Source organism: Leiobunum rupestre, chromosome 3, assembly GCF_980474605.1.
Source record: "Leiobunum rupestre chromosome 3, qqLeiRupe1.1.hap1, whole genome shotgun sequence".
Taxonomy (NCBI): Eukaryota; Metazoa; Arthropoda; class Arachnida; order Opiliones; family Sclerosomatidae; genus Leiobunum; species Leiobunum rupestre.
In genome coordinates, this window is record NC_143386.1 from 14569580 (window position 1) to 14592434 (window position 22855).

Consider the following 22855-nt stretch of genomic DNA (forward strand, 5'->3'; position numbering starts at 1 on the left):
ATTTAAAAGGAGTATGAAGTAACTTTCAATGTTGAAAAATATTCCTTTAATTTAAATGAACCAAAGTTTCCATAACTTTGTTTATTGCCCCCCAGAAAGTTGTAAAAACCCCTCTTTGAACTTTGAAGCAACGACGATGGGAAAAATAAATACTCGACGTGTTTAGAGAGCAGTTTATTTGAGTAATTGGGTACCCGAATATGCAATATTTAGGTACGCGGTAATCAACGAGTATTCTCCAATTACTTATTCGAGGTCGAGTTTGAGTAAAAAAAAACGAGTACTCGATGTTCTTTTGTGAACTAAATTTGTTACCACCTGACACTAAAAGCAACGAAATACGATGGTAGTTATAGCAGGTAACGATTGGGTGGAATGTCACTATAGCATCGTTCTACGTTCACGCCTCTGTGTAAGCAACCGGCCATTTTCCGTTCACGGAGTTTGAGAGTAGCAACTTTGGATAGATCCACAGGTCAGACTTGACATTTATTCATAAAAATTATTAATCATTGAAATTGTTTGGTGGCTACACAGTCAATAGCTCTTTTATTATACACAAATTATAAAATGTTTGTGATACCAGTCGATACAGCAAAGAGCTAAAGAAAAGTTATTAGTCTTATTACTTACTTTCACTTAATATTCAGTGTTTCACCTTCAATGTTTTTACAGATGGTGGAATGTGTCGATACAATGTCAAAGTAACATCTTTACCGGATTTTCCACTGTACTATGTTTAAAATTTATTGGAACTATCATATTTATTGAAGAAAAACACAAGCAGTGCATGCCTTTAGGCTTTATTACAAATTTAAAAATACAAGAAAATTATCAGAGACGCTAAATTCAAAAGATATATTTTTCATTACATAAAGAACCAAAAACCAAGTTCAAAAACTTATACTACTAGCTGCTACAAGTATTTTCATAACATTTCTTTTTGACACAAATCTTCAAGGAAAAATACTTCATAGCATAGATGAAACAAGTTACAAAACATGACATAAGTACTTGGGAAAATAGTTGTGATTTTAGTTTCAACTAGAAACTGCAGGTTTCCTAGGTTGTTATAGTGCCGACACTTTAAACAATGTATTTTTACAAATTAATCAAAAATTGGATTCATACTCTACAGCATTAACTACCATAACTCAAAAACCATTAACAATTTTGACTAAGCGAGAATGTTAGACAGTGTGTGTAAGTAATGAATTCTTTAAGGAAAGAGCTTCTTTCAGTGTAATTATATAACATAAATATAAGGTGAGCACTACAAGTTATATTTCTTCAGAAAAAGCACCGTAGGTTTTTTTCATACCAGATTTAACCTGTTTATTAAAAAATATACATTAATCCAAATTCTAGTATTGGCATATGCAACATATAATCACTTAAAAGAACATCAATTTAAATTTATAAATAAAAGCTTTTTTCATAACATGATAACCCTTACCAAAAAATAAGTTGGATTTCAGTTTGTATTTAGTTTGTATACACATTATTAGTTGATATTGAGTTGGTATTAAGGAGGCTCAAGTTGTCAGCATATTTCAAGTTTCTATTAAAGGGGTAATAAGTTGTTATTCAGTTGGTAGGAAAATGCTGCTTTTGCTAAGTTTATAATTAGTTGGGTTTTAGTAGTCAGGAAATTACATAATATTTTTAAGTTGGTTTTTAGATGTTTCCCTAGTAGGATTTAAGTTGGTTTTAAGTAGTTAAATGTAAATGTTGATTCTGGTTTAGTTGGAAATAAGTTGATTAATAAAGAGGATTTAAGTTATTTTTAAGTAGGCATTTGTCCCAAATACAAACTGAAAACCAAGTTGAAATACAAGTTGTCCTAAGTGGTTTTTAGCCAACTTATTTTTTGGTAAGGGAAACTATGGACAAATCTTTAAAGCAAAAATATAACGCAAACGAATAAAAATAATTAAGCTATTTTTATAACCTTCATTGCAACAGTCCTGAGGCCCTTTAAATAGTGATACCGGGAATTTTAAACCACGTGAGAGGGTTGTGACTAGCCCTGCCACAGATAAGTACTAGCGTCGATCCCTATTCAGATGCCTAAGTATTTTTCAACTAACATTTCATTTGTTGTTGGTAAGTATCAGGGTGCAATATGAGTAACATAATAAATATAAATATAACACTAATTCCTATTCACAAATGTTAAGGTTCTTAATCATGGTACCCACTGATTATACTACATATCCGCTAAGCCTTAACCAAGGCTAAACTGTTCAGTGGTTAAATACACCTTTTTATTACATATTAAACATGAAATGGTCAAACTAAAAAATATATGTATACAGTTGAAATGGATTTTGACCAACAGGCAGGGGCTGAAATCATTGACTGGCTGCTGTCGCGTTAAAAAATGTAAGACACTTTCAACAAAATTAACTTACCAGGGAATGCAATTAAGATACCCTAATTCGAAGTCACACTAAAGTTTTAGAAACATTTGTAATGCTCTTTACATAGCTGGACTATTTACAAAAATTGAAGATTTTTTATGGATGAAAAAAGACTAAATTAGTTTGTAAGTGCACTGCTTCTATTCAAGACAATGCTTAATCTTAAATTAGTCTGGAATTCATTATAATGCCTCCTATGAGAGGCACCTGGCCTACACTGGCCTTGTGTAGACATTCCAAGTGTACACATATATAATTTTCTTAAAGGTTTAACAGAAGCCAAGACTTTCAAAAATTTAAGCTTAGCAATAGCATATTAACAAAAAAACCTTTTTTAAAAATAAAATTTATTTTCCCCTGCAATTGAAGTCAAAAAATTAAATTTGAAACAAATACTTTGTCAGACTCTTTAGGATCTGTGCACACCTGTAAGCATGATAAAAAAAATTACATTAATAAACCTAATTTATGCAATAAATGGAGTGGAGTAAAATTCTTATAAAATCCAGCTGAAAGAGAAAACCTTTGACAATTTCTCTTTCTAAATACACAATAAGTGTCTAGCACTTCAGAATTAAATATTTTTGTGGCCAAAATGTTACATAAATTGCACAAGACTAATTCCCATCAAGGTATACTTAGTATACCATATTATGTAGGTCATTAAAGAGAAATTACACACTAAAAATTTCAAACTTGCCAATTTAAGTCCATAAAAATATTAGAAAACTTACTGCAGCTGTAGGTTGAAGTTTTAAATAATTGCGATCTTTATCATGGAGCGAATGATTCTTGTTTGTAGATTTTACAAACAAGGGGGGGAGGGGGGCACCAGAAATTCAACAATAGATAGGGACCAGTAAATTGTGAACACAAGACCAAAACGCACCTAACCTCGTGCTGTCACGAATAAGCGATTGTATACAAAAAGATCTCAAACACCCGCAAAACTTGTTAGGGCCGCTACTGAACAATATAATAATAATCACCAAGTCATTTAGCGACTTATATTGCCTTTTAAACAGGTGGCCAGGTTACAATGCGTAGGAGGGTGGTGGCAAGCCCTTCATGCCAAGCGAGCCAACAGCTCCTTACACTAACTATTACCGTTAACCTCGACAAATTTTTATGTGAATGGGAAACCGAAGAACTCGGGGAAAACCCCTTAAACCAGTTAGGAGAGAACTTGCAAACTCAACACAGAAGGAGTAGTTTCGAGTTTTCATCCAGTGCCACAAGTTGGGATCGAACCCGGCCCCCCTTGCTGAGAGGCGAAAGTGCTAACCACTCAGCCACCCAATACCCATGTTTATAAATCTAAACATGTTTTTTCAAAACAATAAAAAGCTCAAAGACTGTAGTGCCCCTGGTGGAAAGAACTTCATCCAAATGTTGAAAAATCTAAAACTGTTTTGTAGCTTTGTAACTCTCACACATATATATATATTAAAATATATCCAACTGTAAAATGCATTGTGGTAAATTTCACACAATAGGCCTTTCCATAAATTAACGTGGCCTTCTTGTTTACTGTTTTTTCCTCACTTCTACAATGCTTCCCCTACTCTCCCACTAAAGAGAGCGAGTGAATTCGTTAATAGGTTTGACTGCACAATTTCAAGAACAAGTTGGGCAATCATAGCGAATTTATGAAAAGGTCTATTTTCCATTCAAAACTCATCTGTGAAAAGAATTAATCTGATCTATAGAAGTTGAATTTGCAAGTGAGTGGTGTGCAACTTTGTAAGAACTTTCACCATTTAAAACACGTTCAGAAGTATTGGGGAAATTCACTGCAGGTGAAACATGATCTAGCTTGTTTAAACATGTAAAATACCACTTTACTTAACAGGAAATTAAGTACTTAAAATTAAGTTGTGTTGATGACGTTTTAAAAATGAATACAACTTTAAGTCACAAATTATGATAATAGGATTCTTTTGTTAATTGAAACTAAAAACGTCACCGCTTACAACTGTAGGTAATTCTAATTTGTTATTTTCATTTAAACTGGAAAGTATACCTAGTCACACGTTTACTTAATGACAATAATTTCCTTGTAATACGAAGAAAACTAAGGTAACTTATGTTTTAATTTATCCAATAAAAGTGTGCAATTATCACTCAAATACTGGTAACACTAATTCCATAATTCTAGATATCACCATACGAGGTTCCCAGTTTTGAAATATTGAAGTAATACCTTGTACAATTTGTGATCCAGGAGATAAATCATCTGTTAAGGAACTACATTGTTCTTCTCTGGGGATATTAGCTTGAGAACTTGTGAGTTGGATTCTTTTGACAATCTATGGCTCTCTGCAAGGATATAATGAGTAAGCCTAAAGTGATAAAAATGTATCATTATTTTTCGAAGAAAATTTTTTATTTATTTTTATTGTGAGATAAAGAAATAAAAATGCTAATTCATTTTTGGAAATTATAATAATTTCTTGATATTATAATTTGCAAATGATGTTATTAAATTAAAATTACACTGAGAAAAGTTACATAAGTTAGAAAAGCTGTGAGAAAAATAAATTATAGCTATAGCAGAATTAATGAGTACAATTGTCAAGAATAATTGAAATTTTGTCTATTTTTAAGTACAACCAAGAACGTATACATGTATAAGAACGTTGAACGATCAAATTGGCGCCTGGTGCCATGATTTAATAACTCCGCCCAAAAAACCAGGTGCAGCACACTCAACAGGTTAAAACCGTTTCTAGTTCAAGCGCGGGCTGCACACGGATTTTACGGCGGAGTTATTCTGAGAGAGATTAAATCATGGCCCAAGCAATGCCTTTTGTTCAACGTTCTTATACATATATACGTTCTAGGTACAAATAAGTTATGCACATTAATGCTTAAGGTAAATTGGGACTGAGCATCTATGATGGATGCATCATAAAACACAAGAAATGCCGAAGACAAAAAAGCAACACAGTGAAAAAATACGCTTACATTTCCATAGATAATGACCAAATTCAGATTGTATCTATTGCAGATCGAGACAGACTCGGAACCTTTTACTCAGGTGGACATATGCGGATTGGCTTCCAGTTTGATATGATATAAAAAATATTCTGATAATATTAAGCACCCATAAATCTTGCAACACTTTGTGATTTTGATTAATGTTATCACCCAGAATTAAAAGTACTAAAAAACTTCTTTTAATAAATCATTCATGTACAAAAAAATGTTGTATTTGAGACAAACAAACTAATATTAACTAAAACCATACCTAAAAACAACTTTACACTAACTAGACTACTAAAAACCAACTAATTACAAACTTAAAAGTATTTTCTTGCCAACTTAATGCAACAGGGTGAAAACTCGGAACAACTCCTTCTGCGTTGAGTTTGCAAGTTCTCTCCCCACTGGTTTAAGAGGTTTTCCCCGAGCTCTTCGGTTTCCCCTTCCATAAAAACTTGTTGAGGTTATCGGTAATAGTTAAGTGTAGGGAGCTGTTGGCTCGCGTGGCTTTCAGGGCTTGCCACCACCCTCCTACGCATTGGAACCCGGCCACCTGAATTAACGGCTTTAAAAGTCGCTCGATGACTTACGCCTAAGGTGGTGCCTTAGCGTAAAATTAGTATTATTATTATAAATACTACTACTAAATCAATTTAAGCAAAATTAAAAAAATGAAAGAATTGGTGAAACATTCTAGTGTTCCTTGAAAAACATCACTTTGCCAAAAGGAGGTGAGATGATTCACAAGTCTAGTTTCCATTAACTGCTAATTTACCTACTTGTTAATTAACACTTTCTTAAATTAAATTTTTTTAGCAGAGTACCGGATTATGATTTTAATTTAACCACAAATAGTTTGAGGCATTAAAACAGTAATTTACTTTATTAATATTAAAAAAGACAAAAAAATTACCAGTTCATGTTCAGTTTCCACAACATCTAACATACATCCTTCTGGGTTTTCCAGCAGACATTTAAATCAGAAGGATGAGAATCTTTTTCTTATAAATTCTATGTTTTAACCCAGATCAAAGTAGTTAAATTTAATGGTATAGAGTTTAACACTATGGAGCTCTTTTGCGATGCTTTCAAATGTGGGTTGCTATATTTGCTTTTGATACTCATCTTTGTAGGCCATCCTCAGAAAAACATTTTAGGGACAGGGGTTAAAAATTCACAATTAACTGAAATTGTTATAGTGTGCTCTAACAAGAGCTCACAATATAACAATTGTTATATTGTGAGCGCTTGTTAGAGCACACTATAACAAGTTCTTGCAATAGCCGCACATGTTAATATTAAAGATAAATTTCAATAGAAATGTATATTAGTATATGTACTATTCGTATGTCTATGAATCTTATGTTTCTTACAATTAAAAATACAATTGGTATGTTTCATATGGTGACAATAAGTTAATGACAATGCTAGTGGTTATCACAGAGCTTAATTGATGAAGAATAGGCAAGCCCTATTTTAGGAGGGGTTAGTAATATGCGGTTAGTATATGTCCAAGGGCATGAGCTGAAGAGGGCATCTCTTCTTAACATGCAATCTTTTGGCTTTAGTTTTTGACATCCCAATGCCAAATTCAAACAATATTGAACTAACAATATAAACTTCATTAAAAATTTATAATTCCTTAATTTTCATATTTATTTCTAAACTATTATTTTCAAGACTACTCATGTTTTAATTAATTTTCTAAAGCTAAACATCTAGTGTACTTTACGTAAACGTTGGGCAGGTTTTTGGAGTGCTCAGGGTGTTATGTACGTCATCTAGGTTATAAAAATAATAATAATAATAAAATGCTTTTTTTATTGGAAACCCCTTTAAGTTTAACTTGTTTACAAAAGGGTCCAGGTCCAGTTAGTTAAATAAAGTTACATTACATAAATAATAAATTATAAGTTTACAATTCTAAGCACTGCATATTTAGATATATTTGACTTTTAAAGATACTAAAGGATTGAGCTGATTTTAAATCAGTGGGGAGTTGATTCCAATATTTTATAGTCGTGGCTATTACACTCTTGCTCCTAAGGGTAAAGCATGTTTCTACATAAAAATTCGTTAAACAACCCGTTGTAATTGGTCCCTTAATTTCAGTTTGGTACCATTTGGCAACACATGGTGGAACATTTCCTTGTTTCACTTTACACATAAATTGATAAAGACTATAGAAATAATTAAACTTCAGGCTATTTATCTGGGCTATTTCACTACCCCCAGTTAAAGATGAATATTTTGTTTTATTTGCAATTAATTTTATGGCGGCATTTAGGACACAGTTTAGTTTTTGCAAGTTAGTTTTGGTCGCTTGATTATAAAAGAGGCTACCGTAGTCAAATAGGGACTTAATTAAGCTTACATTCAGCAGTTTAAGAATATCAACACTAACAGAATTCTGTAAAGGTCTTAAGAGCCATAACCTTGACTTTACTTTACTTGCTAGATAATCTACATGCGTGACCCATGTACGATTCTCGTCAATCCATAGGCCAAGATATTTGAAAGAATATGTTCTTTTTATCGTATTATTTCAAATTGTTCGAACACATAGGGCATCTTTTTTCATTTTTCTATTTGGCGAAAATAGCACATTTGTTTTTATCTATTTAAGGCTTTCATTTAAACAATATAAGTCAACTTCGCCTTTTTTACCAATTCGTCTAATTTTAAACCTGCAATTACTATTGCGATATCTTCTGTAATAAACTCTCCTTCAAATAATGCAAATTATGAAACTACAGAGAGATTACACGTCTTATATTTAAATTTAGGGTAAACGCCAATATAATTATTATTCAACACTTTATTAGTTCATACCTCCACCTTTACTGTTCTTCGTTTCTTGCACGGGCACGTCTAGCTTCTAAGAGTGGTCTCACTTGATTACCTCTTTTCCTACTCCAGGGAACCCTATATAAACTACCTTTAGTCACTTATGGTGACGTCATATATTAATCTATCGCCATCTATAGGTGGTCCCTACAGTCTGCATATTCGTTTGGAACACCATTTTTTATATAACAATGAAGGTCAGATGTATACACATTAAATAAAAGCGGGCCCATTACACTCCCTTGCGGGGCAACATGTTTGACTTTCAGGGACTTCTAAACCGTACCATCATTTTCAACTATTTGGGATCTGTCCTTAAGATAAGAAATGAACCCTTCTAAAACATTACCAGAAACACCCTTTTCTTTCAGAGTATCTATGATTATATCGTGTTGCACTGTATCAAATACCTTCGATAGGTCTACAAAAATAACCATCACATTCTCTCCATTTGTTAGATGGTGCATAATCTGTTCATATAAATTAAAAATAGCTGTATTTACAGAGTAGCCCGTCCAGAAACCTGATTGATTTACATACAGGACACTCGTATCTTCCAAGTATTTATACACGTTTTTATAGGAGAGCAGAGGCGTAGCTGATGGTCCGCAGGGCCCGCGGTGCGGGGGGCCTCGAGCTTCGGGAGGGCGCCCCCCTCACCATAAAAAAATAAAAAGGGGGCCACATAGAGATTTTTGCGGGGGGGGGGGGCTCTGAGTTCTCATCTACGCCACTGAATGAGAGGCTTGGTCGAAGATTTTCAGGATCTTCAAAATCTCCTCCTTTATGAATTGGCGTTACTCTTGCAGTTTTCCAAATGTCGGGAAACGTTGCCGTCATAAGTGACAGATTAATTAAATATAAAAAAATACTTTGAAATTACTGCGGCCAAATTCCTAACTAATTTTGGTGTATTATTATTATTATTATTAGAAAAACATTAACTTTTCTCTATTTAGAAAAATTGACTCAAAACAAAAATCGCCATATAAAATAAATGGGAGCAAAACATTACATTAGCTGAAATGATTGGGCTTTCAATAGAAGCTAGCTAGCACAATATTGACCAGTAAAGAACTTTAATAAAAGAGTATCCACTGTCCACTGGTTTTAACAATAAGAACAAAGTTATGAGCAAACCACGCCACCAGCTGTTACAATTTCTGTTGAGTGAAGTTTTATGACGGTACGAAATCTTAGAACAAAACTATTAAAACTGGGTTTTTATGAATTAGAGACATTACACTAGGTGTTAAGATGCGCTGATTCTAGTCATATTGAAATTCAAAGGGTGGACACACCTGACTTTCAAACTATTCCTCATAGTCAGGTTCTCCAATTGACATGACCTAGACCATTTCAATGTATTAAAATATCACTAAAACTCTCTAGTATTTAGGCCAAAGTTCAGCACAAAATATATCTCTCAGAAATCCTGGACTAGCTCCATTCTAGCGAATAAGTATATGGAGTTTATTGAAGAGAAGGTTTGTAGTGACCAAAGGAATAGTAGGCATATTAAAAAATGGTTTTGTTACGTGGATGAAATTTTTATAATTTTTAGAAACAATATAGGGGTGATATTGATTATTTTCTCAATTACATAAATTCACTGGATCAAGATATTAAATTTACCCTTGGAAAAGACATTTCGAAAGTAAAAGTTTAGTGTTTAGTTTATATCAAAAACCTACTCATAGTAATCGTTTTTTACATTTTGACTCGCATCACCCTAAACAAACTGAAATTGGTGTTGTTACAGCCTTAAAACATAGGATTGAATTTATATCGGATAATCCTGTTAGTGACAAAAATATTATTAAAAAACAGTTGGTTGATTCAGGCTATTCCCCAAAGGTTGTAAATAACATTCTAGATGAAAATTTTGTTAAAAATTATTAGTGATGTTAAAGAAAATAGAAATGTCCTGGTTTAACCATATTTCAAAGGTACCAGTGAAAAAGTGTCGCGTCTGTTAAAAAAGAATGGTATCACTTCAGTTAATAAGGGTTTTATGAATTTAAAAAGAATATTTAATCCACATGGTTCAAAAAATTGTCAAAAAAACAATTTTGATGTTCTTGATATGAATGCCGCGGTGTATAATGTTTCTTGCAAGTGTGGGGTTGAATATATTAGTGAAACAAAGCCTCCTCTGAACAAGCATTTTTATGGCCATAAGGTGACAAGGAAAATGGTCCTGTGGTTCATGTTTGGAAATCAAATAATGATTGTGTGGTAAATTTTGATGACCCCACTGTTTTGTATAAACAAGGCAATATTTTTAAACGTAGGCTTGTTGAAGTTGTATATATTAATAATAATAAAAAAGAATTAATGAATTTGAATAAGGGGTTTGAAGATGCAAAATGTTGAGGGGTTATAGATAAGAAATATCAATTTAAAAATAAAAAAAGTGAAAATACATGGCTTTTTATATATTTTTTTCTTTGATGTATTTACATTTTCAATCTTGTGGCTCTTACCTCATTTACTCTGACGAAGGCCTACGGGCTGAAAGCTCAGTTATTAGGTCCCTTTACAACCAAATTAAAATTGTTAAACAAAATCCATGCGTGTCTCTTCATTTTATAAAAGAATTATTTAAATTTAAACTAGGTACATGGGAAAACCAAGTATTTTTTTTTTAAATTATGAGAAGTCAAAGTTATAAATTTAATTGTTTTAGATTTAAAACTTTTTAAAGGAAGTTTGATTAAATAATATTACAACTCGCTTCCTTAAGTCAAGATACACGACGACCAAAGTGATTAGATGATACTTTTGTTTAGTTATTAATTTTTGAGCATAAAGAATTTGACTTAAGAATTAAGACTTTTCAAAAGGGCAGAGAGTTTGAAAATCAGAGCTGTAGATTCTGTTGTATTTCAACTAACTTAGATATATTTACAAAATAAAATAACAGTAGTGTAGAGAGCTGTCAACATGCGATCCATTAAGGGCTTGCTTCTACCCTCCTACCTGACCACTAGTAATACAGCATTAAGGTCACAAAGTATTAGCTCATCACTTGATAACCATTATTACTTAGATATTTTCCAATTGTACTAAACCCATTTTTAATTATCTGTTGTTTAGCCCTTTTGTTTTTACGAAGCACTCGCTCTCGTGATTAATTACTCATCATTAACCTATTAGAAACTAGTTTTACTTACATCAGTTATGACTTACAATTTTGAATATAAATCTGTAATGCCCAAGGTAGAAAAATTAGTTCCTTACAAATCCCCTCAATACCAGGTATATCTCATTAGCCATAATAACTACTTAAATAAAATAAAAATTTGCATAAAATTTTCTCATTCAAATTACATATTAGATAGAATTATACTCGTATTTAAGAGCTTCCACTTCATAAACAAATCATTATCTTTACTAAAAATGGTAGTATTATATTTATCAATAGGATTAAACAAATTTTGATTTCTGGTTAAGCGTGTATAGTACAGTTTAAGGTGATCAATTATAGTCTACTTTTTGATTTAAAATAAGAGCTGATCAGTTACTGAATCTAATTTACTTATATGTATATATATATAAACACGTATTTATACATGCATATATATGGGTGTTTAAACATACACATATATATACATATATTAATAATAATAATAATAATAATAAAAAGCTTTATTCGGATATTCCCAATCAGTTAAAACTGTTTTACAAAGGAGTCCTAAATTAAATTAAAATAAATACTAAAATAAATAAATAATAAAATAATTATTGTCAACAAATTCAAGAGTCAATTAGAGATACTGTCTCTTTACATTTAGTTTTAAATGAAGAGAGCGACAAATTCATTGTCATCTCATTATCTAAGCTATTCCATAATTTTACACCTATTACTTTTAAATTCTGCTCACTAAATATATTTTGTTTATAAGCGACCGAAAAAACAAAATATATTATTATTTATGATTATGCATATATATGTACGTATCAACGCGTACATATATGTACGTATCAACGCGTACATATATGTACGTATCAACGCGTATATATATGTACGTATCAACGCGTACATATATGTACATATCAACGCGTACATATATGTACATATCAACGCGTACATATATGTACGTATCAACGCGTACATATATGTACGTATCAACGCGTATATATATGTACGTATCAACGCGTATATATATGTACGTATCAACGCGTATATATATGTACGTATCAACGCGTATATATATGTACGTATCAACGCGTATATATATGTACGCATCAACGCGTATATATATGTACGTATCAACGCGTATATATATATGTACGTATCAACGCGTATATATATATATGTACGTATCAACGCATATATATATATATGTACGTATCAACGCATATATATATATGTACGTATCAACGCGTATATATATATGTAAGTATCAACGCGTATATATATGTACGTATCAACGCGTATATATATATATGTACGTATCAACGCGTATATATATATATGTACGTATCAACGCATATATATGTACGTATCAACGCGTATATATGTACGTATCAACGCGTATATATATGTACGTATCAACGCTTATATATATGTACGTATCAACGCTTATATATATGTACGTATCAACACATATATATATATATATATGTACGTATCAACACACATATATATATATATGTACGCATCAACATATATATATATATATGTACGCATCAACACACATATATATATATATATATATATATGTACGCATCAACACACATATATATATATGTACGCATCAACACACATATATATATATGTACGCATCAACACACATATATATATATGTACGCATCAACACATATATATATACGCATCAACACATATATATGTACGCATCAACACATATATATGTACGCATCAACACATATATATGTACGCATCAACACACATATATGTACGCATCAACACATATATGTACGCATCAACACATATATATGTACGCATCAACACACATATATGTACGCATCAACACACATATATGTACGCATCAACACACATATATGTACGCATCAACACACATATATGTACGCATCAACACACATATAAGTGTGTATCAACACATATGTAAGTGTGTATCAACACATATATAAGTGTGTATCAACACACATATATGTATGTATCAACACACATATATGTATGTATCAACACACATATATGTATGTATCAACACACATATAAGTGTGTATCAACACACATATAAGTGTGTATCAACACATATATAAGTGTGTATCAACACATATATAAGTGTGTATCAACACATATATAAGTGTGTATCAACACATATATAAGTGTGTATCAACACATATATAAGTGTGTATCAACACATATATAAGTGTGTATCAACACATATATAAGTGTGTATCAACACATATATAAGTGTGTATCAACACATATATAAGTGTGTATCAACACACATGTATGTATCAACACACATGTATGTATCAACACACATGTATGTATCAACACACATGTATGTATCAACACATATGTATGTATCAACACACATGTATGTATCAACACATATGTATGTATCAACACACATTTATGTATGTATCAACACACATACGTGTGTGTCAACACATACGTGTGTGTCAACACACATATGTATGTATCAACACATATATGTATGTATCAACACATATATGTATGTATCAACACATATATGTATGTATCAACACACATGTATGTATGTATCAACACACATATATGTATCAACACACATATATGTATGTATCAACACATATTTATGTATGTATCAACACATATTTATGTATGTATCAACACACATTTATGTATGTATCAACACACATTTATGTATGTATCAACACACATTTATGTATGTATCAACACACATTTATGTATGTATCAACACACATTTATGTATGTATCAACACATATTTATGTATGTATCAACACATATTTATGTATGTATCAACACATATTTATGTATGTATCAACACATATTTATGTATGTATCAACACATTTATGTATGTATCAACACATTTATGTATGTATCAACACATATTTATGTATGTATCAACACATATTTATGTATGTATCAACACATATTTATGTATGTATCAACACATATTTATGTATGTATCAACACATATTTATGTATGTATCAAAACAACTTCCGCGACAACTTTTTAAACTTCCGTGACAACTTTTTAAACTTCCGTGACAACTTTTTAAACTTCCGTGACAACTTTTTAAACTTCCGTGACAACTTTTTGAACTTTCAAGACAAATTTTTGAACTTTCAAGACAAATTTTTACAAGTTTATATATTTAAATATTTATTTTAAAACTTAGTATTTGCTTAGACCGGCCCCACAAATTGAAACCATTAACGTAAAATACAGTTGTAACTATACAAAAAGAGCTAGCCTTATGGCAAAGAGAACAAATAATATTATTTATCATCAGTAGTGGGGTTCTGCTACCCTTGCTGGTTTTGTCACCTGTCCGTGCTTGTGGACGCTGGCGTAGGGCATTCTGATGATAGGCCTCCGGTGGTGTGGTTCTTTTCTTACCGGTACACCGGGCTATAAATTCTGACAACATATTTCTCAGATAGTTTTACATTACTATTATTATTTTAACTAATGGGTGCTCTTTCATTTTCAGCAATAAAATTTTTTTATTAAATAACCAAAAGTATTAAAAATATTCAATATTTCTTAGTTCGTCGCCGGTTCCACTCTACATAAAATTATCTGTTTTCACTTCATTGGTTAAAAAACTGATTATTAAGCCTTGGTTTTCAAAAATTATATTGCGATATCATATTTCGTTTTCTAATTAAAGCCCTTCGATGGAAATAAAACGGCAAAAATGCAAGCATTCAAAAAAAATAATTTAACTTACCTCATAGTGGTCAAAATAATCTGTATACGCGTAAATTCAAGCCATTACTGACACAATTAAAACAAACCAAAGAATATTAAATATTCCAGTTGCATTGAAGAAGGCTACGAGACTTCTGTTTTAATACACTCTGTTGTCTTTGCAATATCATTTCTGCCTGGCAACGCTGCTCCCAGCAATAAGCCCCATTGAATTAATCGCGGATAAGGGGTCAATTTTTGGCACTTGGAATAGCTCCTCATTGGCCTAAGTTTCAAAACGAACTGGCGACAAGCTCGGCCGTAGGCGGCAGCATTCTAGTTACCTATGAGATTTCTATGGTAAAATCACGGTTTATAGAATTCTATAAACCTTCTACCAACCGTGATAAATAAATGGGATGGAATTTTTAAACGTCGCAGCTTCTTCTGTGCTTCTTCAAAACTGGAAGTTATCTAGGGAAGGAACACCGGATTAGATGATATTTGAGCATGCGCAGACACCGTTTTATACTTTTTGCAGATAAATAGTAGACGTAAATCACGGTCCGTGGTGGAGCACGTGGCGCCATAAAAGCTCACTGATCGTTATATTTTGACAAAATGCTCATTTAACTAGAAATTTATCTCTAACTTTGAACTCGATAAATTAAAACGGAAATTATTAGTAGAATGAATCATCATAGACGTGAAAAAGGTTAGAAATGACCTCATAGAAAAGTGCAACTTTTTCCTACCCCCCTCTTCAAAAACCCTTCGGAGGCTGGGAAACCATTGAAATTTATTTATAACTCCCATTAGAAGGCCGGGAGTAGTGGCGTACTCCTGTAATCCCAAGCGTCTGGGAGGCAGAGTTTGTGGATGGCCGTGTGAGGACGACTACCAATCCCCCAACCGGTGGTCGGAATACTTCCTCCACGGGTGTCCCACCCCTGTCCCCTCGTATTCCCCCTGATTAATCAGTTATTTTGTGCTGGTGTCTATCAAAAAAAATGCTCCATGCTCTCACAGACTCACAGCTAGGAGCAACAAATACAACACCCCACACAAGGAGAACGAACCCGTCAAAAGTCATGGATTTTCTTGTGTACATTTTTCATTGGCTAGACGCTTTAGCGCCTGCTGCCGTCGGAAGGGGAAAATTCGGAAATTGTCTCCCCCACCGCCCGTAACACGTTCAGCGTAAAGGCTCGTGACGCTCGTCCAATGAAATTCGTACACAACCCATCGTTAGCGTGTTTAAAGGCTAGCCGCGTTCTCCTTGTGTTTGTTGCTCCTAGCTCACAGCAACACCAGCTTAATGAAAAATATAACTCGTGGTAACAGATCACGCGCGAAATTAGTAAAATTCATGTTCTAAAGTTCTCAAGTTTTCAAATTGAAATCAGACAAAAGGCATTGCCCATCACGCCAGAGTAATGAGAGTATTAAAGGCTGAATTAGATTAGCCCGAGATGCACAAACATCGGTGTTACCAGAAGAAAATAGGGGGAAGTACGCTTCTAGTCAGCTTTGGAAAGGCGTCACTTTTCACGAATTTTCGCCCCAAAACGGTTTGGCGGGAAATCGCGGATGAATACATCGTTTAAAAAGTCATTTTTCTTAAATTGAACAATTGTAACATATTGCCCTTCTCATTCTCTGCTATTTGAGTTAAGGCGTATTTGCTTTCGTCGATTATAGCCGTGTTGAATCAAAACAAAAGTAGAACTACTTTTTCAGTTTGGTTTATTATGCGTAAAAAGGCGTTTTCGTGGGTCACACGACGACTTCTACGGCTCAAAGCTACCGATACGTACTTCCCCTATTTTCTTCTGGTGTTACTTATTACCGTGGAAAAAAGTATAAAACTTCAAGAAATACTTATATATAAATAGTAGTTTTATGACATCGGAGTACTAGAATAATAGTTTTTTTACTTATTTCCAAAAACCAAATACTTTTGCAAACGTGAACCCATACCAATTTTTAAAAAAGGTTATACTAACCATATTTCTAGAACATTCAAGCTAACCAAATTCAGCGTGGAAGCTCACTGCCCCAAATGAGATACTAGTTGCGTTAATAAGATAAATCAAACAACACAAATTAATGCGCAATAATTTGTGTTGTCTGAATTATCTTATTATATATCTACTGTAGCTGTTCAAATTGAAAAAATATTCAACCTACTTAGTTAACATGCTTACTTCAGAACAATAGTTGATTTTATAAATAACAACTCGGCCCAGGCCGTAATATTAGTTCCACATCAGTGTATTTGAGTGGGCAAAGCCATACACCCTTAGTAGACACAGGTAGGCAAACTAATACAAAGCTTTTGAGGCTTTGTGATTTCTTATCGTTGGATATATAAATTGCCACCCTAAGTGAAAGGGTGGATGCCGCCCACCATCAGGAGACCCGGGTGGGCAAACTAATATAAAAACTGTTGAGCCCATGTGATTTCCTATAGTTAGATATACTATTTACCATCCTATGTTAGAGAGTGGCCACCGCCCACCCTCAGGATACACGGGTGGGCAAACCAATTCATAAGCTGTTGAGATAATTTGATTTCCTATCGTTAGATACACATAAAGTATCAAAGGTGAAATAGGTAAGCAAAACACGACGAACATAATTTTTTTTAAATTATTGAAATTAGTGGAAAAATGATTTAAAGAAATTCTTAAACTGGGATTCAAATATGTTTATTTTAGGAAATTTATATCAAACATTTGGGTATGGTTCAAACACCAAAATTCCTATTATTGCACAAATTCAAAAAAAAGATACCCTTGCATGTAATTAAGCTCAAGTCCGACTGCTTTGGATTTTTTGGTCTCCCATATTCTAAGTACATAAATTCATTCTTGATTAATGCATATTGGTTTTGACTTAACTTGCAAGGTAATTTGACAAAAAGCTATATTTTAAATTTCGATCTATTTGTGGTAGAGCTATAAACGGGTAGTCTTAACGTGAACTTGTAAGTTAATTTACCTAAGTTTTGCGAATGGTATATGGCAAAGATTATCGTAATAAAAATTTACCTTCATAAATATAAAACTACATATGCCTGAATGCCCCTAGTTTTTGGATGAGTATGGGAGTCCAATAATTAATAATGGCGGTACGTAAGTGTGTGAAGGGAAATAGAGTCTTCAATGCTTTAACTTTTTAAGCGTACGCGTGTTCCTAATAATATAATACCTTCTCCCGATAGTGACTTCAATTTATAATTGTTTCTCTATGGTTCTATTGCTTTTATTACCCAAAAGGAAGTTTGTCAGTGTGGATTGAACTCGTAGTTTGTCTTGAACCTTTTGTTTGGTGTAACGAGTGATGAAGTTTTTTAATGTCTCTTGTTGATTTATTTAAATAAGAAAATAAGGGTGAAGTGTAGTACAGCGGCCTCATCGAATTTGATATTAATTTTGGTTGCGCCTGATAGACCTTGTCACGTAGATGTCGAGGGTATTTTTTATTTTGGCCGCAAATGATTATTTAATTGTTTAACTTAATTTTTTTAATTTTAAAAATTTCTCATTTTCATTGAATTTAATATTAATTTTGGTTGCGCCTGATAGACCTTGTCACGTAGATGCCGAGGGTATTTTTTATTTTGGCCGCAAATGAGTATTTAATTGTTTAATTTAATTTTTTTAATTTAAAAATTTCTCATTTTCATTGAATTTTATATTAATTTTGGTTGCGCCTGATAGACATTGTCACGTAGATGTCGAGGGTAATTTTTATTTTGGCCGCAAATGATTATTTAATTGTTTAACTTAATTTTTTTAATTTTAAAAATTTCTAATTTTCATTGAATTTTATATTAATTTTGGTTGCGCCTGATAGACCTTGTCACGTAGATGCCGAGGGTAATTTTTATTTTGGCCGCAAATGATCAATTAATTTTTTAATGTAATTTTAAATTTCTAATTTTTGGGCATTTGCACGTGTTTTGTTGTACTTATTTCCGTCGTGTGTTCGCCGGGAACACAGTTTCGGTGTCCTAATGAATTCCACGTGATATTCCCTTTTTGTATAAAATCAGTTACAGTTTTTGTTCATTTTCTCGGCGTTTTGTATTTTTGGGCCACAAAGTGATATTCCCGTACTTTATCAAATCTTTTACAGTTTTTGTTCATTTTCTCGGTGTTTTCTATTATTGGGCCACTTTGTTTCTGGTTGAGATTAAAAGTATATACTTGATGCGTAAGGCTTGGTACTGTCCTCTAGGTCGCGTTATAGATGGCCCATCGCTTTTTTTAGTATGGGGTTGGGGAGGCGCTGCGCGCCCCCAGCGCTTGAGCGAAGTGAGTGCGCGGCGCCGTCAGGCGCCAATACGGGGAGTTTAGTAACGTCTTTTACGTGTTTTGGAAGTAATTATCTTCGTCGGGTTGTCGCCTACACCACGGCTTGTTACTGTTTGATTAGGTTTCCACTCTACTAACTTTTAACATTAAGTTAGTTAATTTAATTATCATTTTCGACCCAAAAACAAAAGTTTCGTAATCAACGCGTCAAGTGCTACATTCTCCGCCACCCAAAAATACCAAAACACGGTAATTTCCTACATTTAGTACATTTTTAACATTAAGTTAATTAATTTAATTATCATTTGCGGCCCAAAAAATTGTTTCGTAATCTACGCGTCAAGTGCTACATTCTCCGCCACCCAAAAATACAAAACCACGGTAATTCCCTAAAATTAGTACATTTTTAACATTAAGTTAATTAATTTAATTATCATTTGCGGCCCAAAAAAATTAGTTTCGTCATCTACGCGTCAAGTGCTACATTCTCCGCCACCCAAAAATACAAAAGCACGGTAATTCCCTAAAATTAGTACATTTTTAACATTAAGTTAATTAATTTAATTATCATTTGCGGCCCAAAAAAAGTAGTTTCGTAATCTACGCGTCAAGTGCTACATTCTCCACCAAAAAAAACACGAAATTACATGAGGCCGCTGTAGTGCAATTTTGCCGAAAATAAGTATCTCATTGTGGGGCTTTTAGAGCATTTATAAGTACATATGGGGAAGAGGGCATTTAAAATTTTCGAGCTCGTTTATTCGAGCGAGGCATCTTAAGCGAGTGTGCCCACCACCCGACGCGAAGTTTGAGGTTCACTTGACCTTAAACTCCGAAAATATACGTAAAATAAGGCGGAAAAAGGGACGAGAATTTCGACAACTTAACTAGCTAACTCCTCCCGCGTCACTAAAACTGACGAGAATACAGTAGAAGTTCCAAACAAATTATGGGAAGCTTCCGGTGGCCGAAAGCGTAAAGGCGTTATTATTTGGAGTTTTTGACTGGCCGTTTGTGAGTTCGAATCCCGGTTTCGCCAAAACTGCAAATTATTTTCGCAGCGCCATCTGCCGTGTCGTTGCTTTCCACACTAAACAAACACACAACACTTAACGACAATCCATCCATAGCAATAGTCCCACTTCGATATATATATATCTCAATGTGGAAGTGGAACTAAAAAGTGGTCTTGCACAAGGGGCAGGGAACTCTTTTTAAGGGTGTCCTAATAATCAAGATAAAAAATTAAATCATTTTTCATCTTTAGGCAGTCAAAGCTACAGATTTAATTTCAATCAGATTTAATCACGCATAGGGTGTCCTAATAGGCTAATAATCTTGCCGAATTGGAAGAAATACAAAGCTGAATGTCGTAGGCTGAATTTTTAGTATGAACTATAGTTATCACCATTTATATAATTGTTTTTGTCTTTGGTTTTCTAATTTTAAATTTCTGTAGTATTTAGTTCCTACTAAAAATTTAGTGTTTGTTTTTTAGACTATGGTGTTGAGCCGCTCTGTTTCAAAAGAGTTGTATATTATACAGAACTATTAATAAATCTTGAATCTTAAGACCAGCTTTGTTAGTATATTCTTTGCACAAGTATTTTGTATATGTGCTAGAAAAGGCTATTATTATTATTATTATTATAAGTGAAAGGGGTGAAGGGCTAAAGACATGCCCGTTCGCGCACTTTGACCAGAGGTGCATTGTGCAACCCCGAACCTTGCTTAAAGAATCCGATATCCGACAGAAAACGGAGAATCCTCTTGGCCGGCATATTATAGAAATCAGAAATTTCCAGCTTATGCATACCATGATGCCCGAATCTTTGGGCCGCGTAGTAATCGCACCTACAAAGCACATGAGAGGCGGTTTCCTCCTCAGCCTGACATGCCCTACAGATTGGATCATCACTGATTCCAATCAGAAAAGGCTATATTCCTAGTGAGTGTAGCTCGTGCTCGTAGATTTGTAAAAGTACGAGACTGACGTAAGAGAAACATTTAAACAAGAATGCAACGTTACTTTATAAAAAGAACTATTAGTTTTGGTTGATTAATCAATAGGCTAAGTAGGCTTAAACCTTGGAAGGGGGGTGGTGGCACGACAAAGCTCAAGGGAGCAAGGCCAGACAGGACCTACTAAAGCTCAACCTGAATTTATTCTAAAAAATTACTTTACAAATTTAACTGATTCTACCACTCAAGATTATCTTAAATGTGTCTTATTTAACTGTGATGATAGAAGCTAAAAACTTTGTCATTGGCATGGACCTAACATACACAATCTTCATCCGATTGGTATGATCCCGCAAGTGGCAGCCATCCAGGCTGTGGAAGAAACTTCCTCTCATGTTGTGTAGCTGTGAAATTACTTAGCTCAAAGGTAATAAGTTGGTGGGAAAATGCCTTTTTCTTTAAGTTGGTATTTAGTTGGTTTTTAGTGGTCAGAAAATTACATATTATTTTTTAAGTAACATTTTAAGTAAGTTTTAAGTTGGCTTTAAGTGGTCTTTATTAAGTAACATTTTAAGTAAGTTTTTAGTTGGTTTTAAGTTGGTGTTAAGTAGGTTTTTAGTTGGTATTTGTCTCAAATACAAACTTAAATAGTTCTTAGACCACCTATTTTTTTGGTAAGGGTGGTTGGCTTTTACAGCCAGATATTACAAATTACTTCTATGAAGAATGCACCAAACAACCAATTAGGCGCTCAAAGGGTATATGATTATGATGTAGGAGAAGTGATTTTGGTTCTATTAGATTGTATTTTGAGAGATTTTCAAAAATATAAAATACTTCCTGTAGAAATTATAGAGAAATTAAAGGTTTCAAATACTTATGAAGTGAAAACCCATGTTTTTTAATAATAATAATAATTTGCAGGGCTAGCGACGAATCTGCATGACACAATAACAGATGTAATTTTTTTAAATGTTTTCTTTGTAGTTTTTGATTGCCATCTATATCAAAACCAGTTATTGCAATGGTTAAAGTATAAAAATTACACATAAATAGAAAAATAGCGTAATTGTAGAAAGACATGGAATTAACTAAAATATTAAAAAATATAGGTTTAGAGTTTGGCTGGATGAGAACTTAACCCAGAGAAAGCATATTGTATTCTTTGGAAATTGCCAGTAATACTTCCAAAATATGTTGATTAACCTTAATATGTGTATCCAATTAGACCATACATATAGATAGTCATTCTGGTACAGACATAAATGTGGTAACTAAACTAATGGTTTTAAACACTACAATTCGTCACTACTCTAGAATAGCACCTCCTTAAAAAAAGTAGCATAAAATAACAGCTAGTTGGAAGTTGAATTTCCCAAACATGTCACTAGGTGGTGCTATTTCAATTGAAAAGAACTTCCCTATAGTTCCCTAAGTGAAAATTGAACAAAAGAAAT

General features: G+C 33.1%; 1 long non-coding RNA gene across 3 annotated transcripts; it reads right to left on the reverse strand.

The window, feature by feature from the left end:
- Positions 1–841: 841 nt before the first annotated feature.
- Positions 842–15387, reverse strand: LOC149949545 (uncharacterized). Of its 3 annotated transcripts, none has more exons than XR_016479824.1 (3): positions 4627–6613; positions 2753–2849; positions 842–1331 (listed from the first exon to the last, which is right to left on the reverse strand). It is a non-coding gene; the product is annotated as an uncharacterized LOC149949545 (long non-coding RNA). The 3 variants fall into 3 exon arrangements; XR_016479823.1 differs by lacking the exon at positions 842–1331 and adding an exon at positions 15155–15387 and having other exon boundaries at positions 1341–2849; positions 4627–5512; XR_016479825.1 differs by lacking the exon at positions 842–1331 and having other exon boundaries at positions 1341–2849; positions 4627–4742; positions 5391–6613.
- Between the last annotated feature and the right edge of the window lie 7468 nt (positions 15388–22855).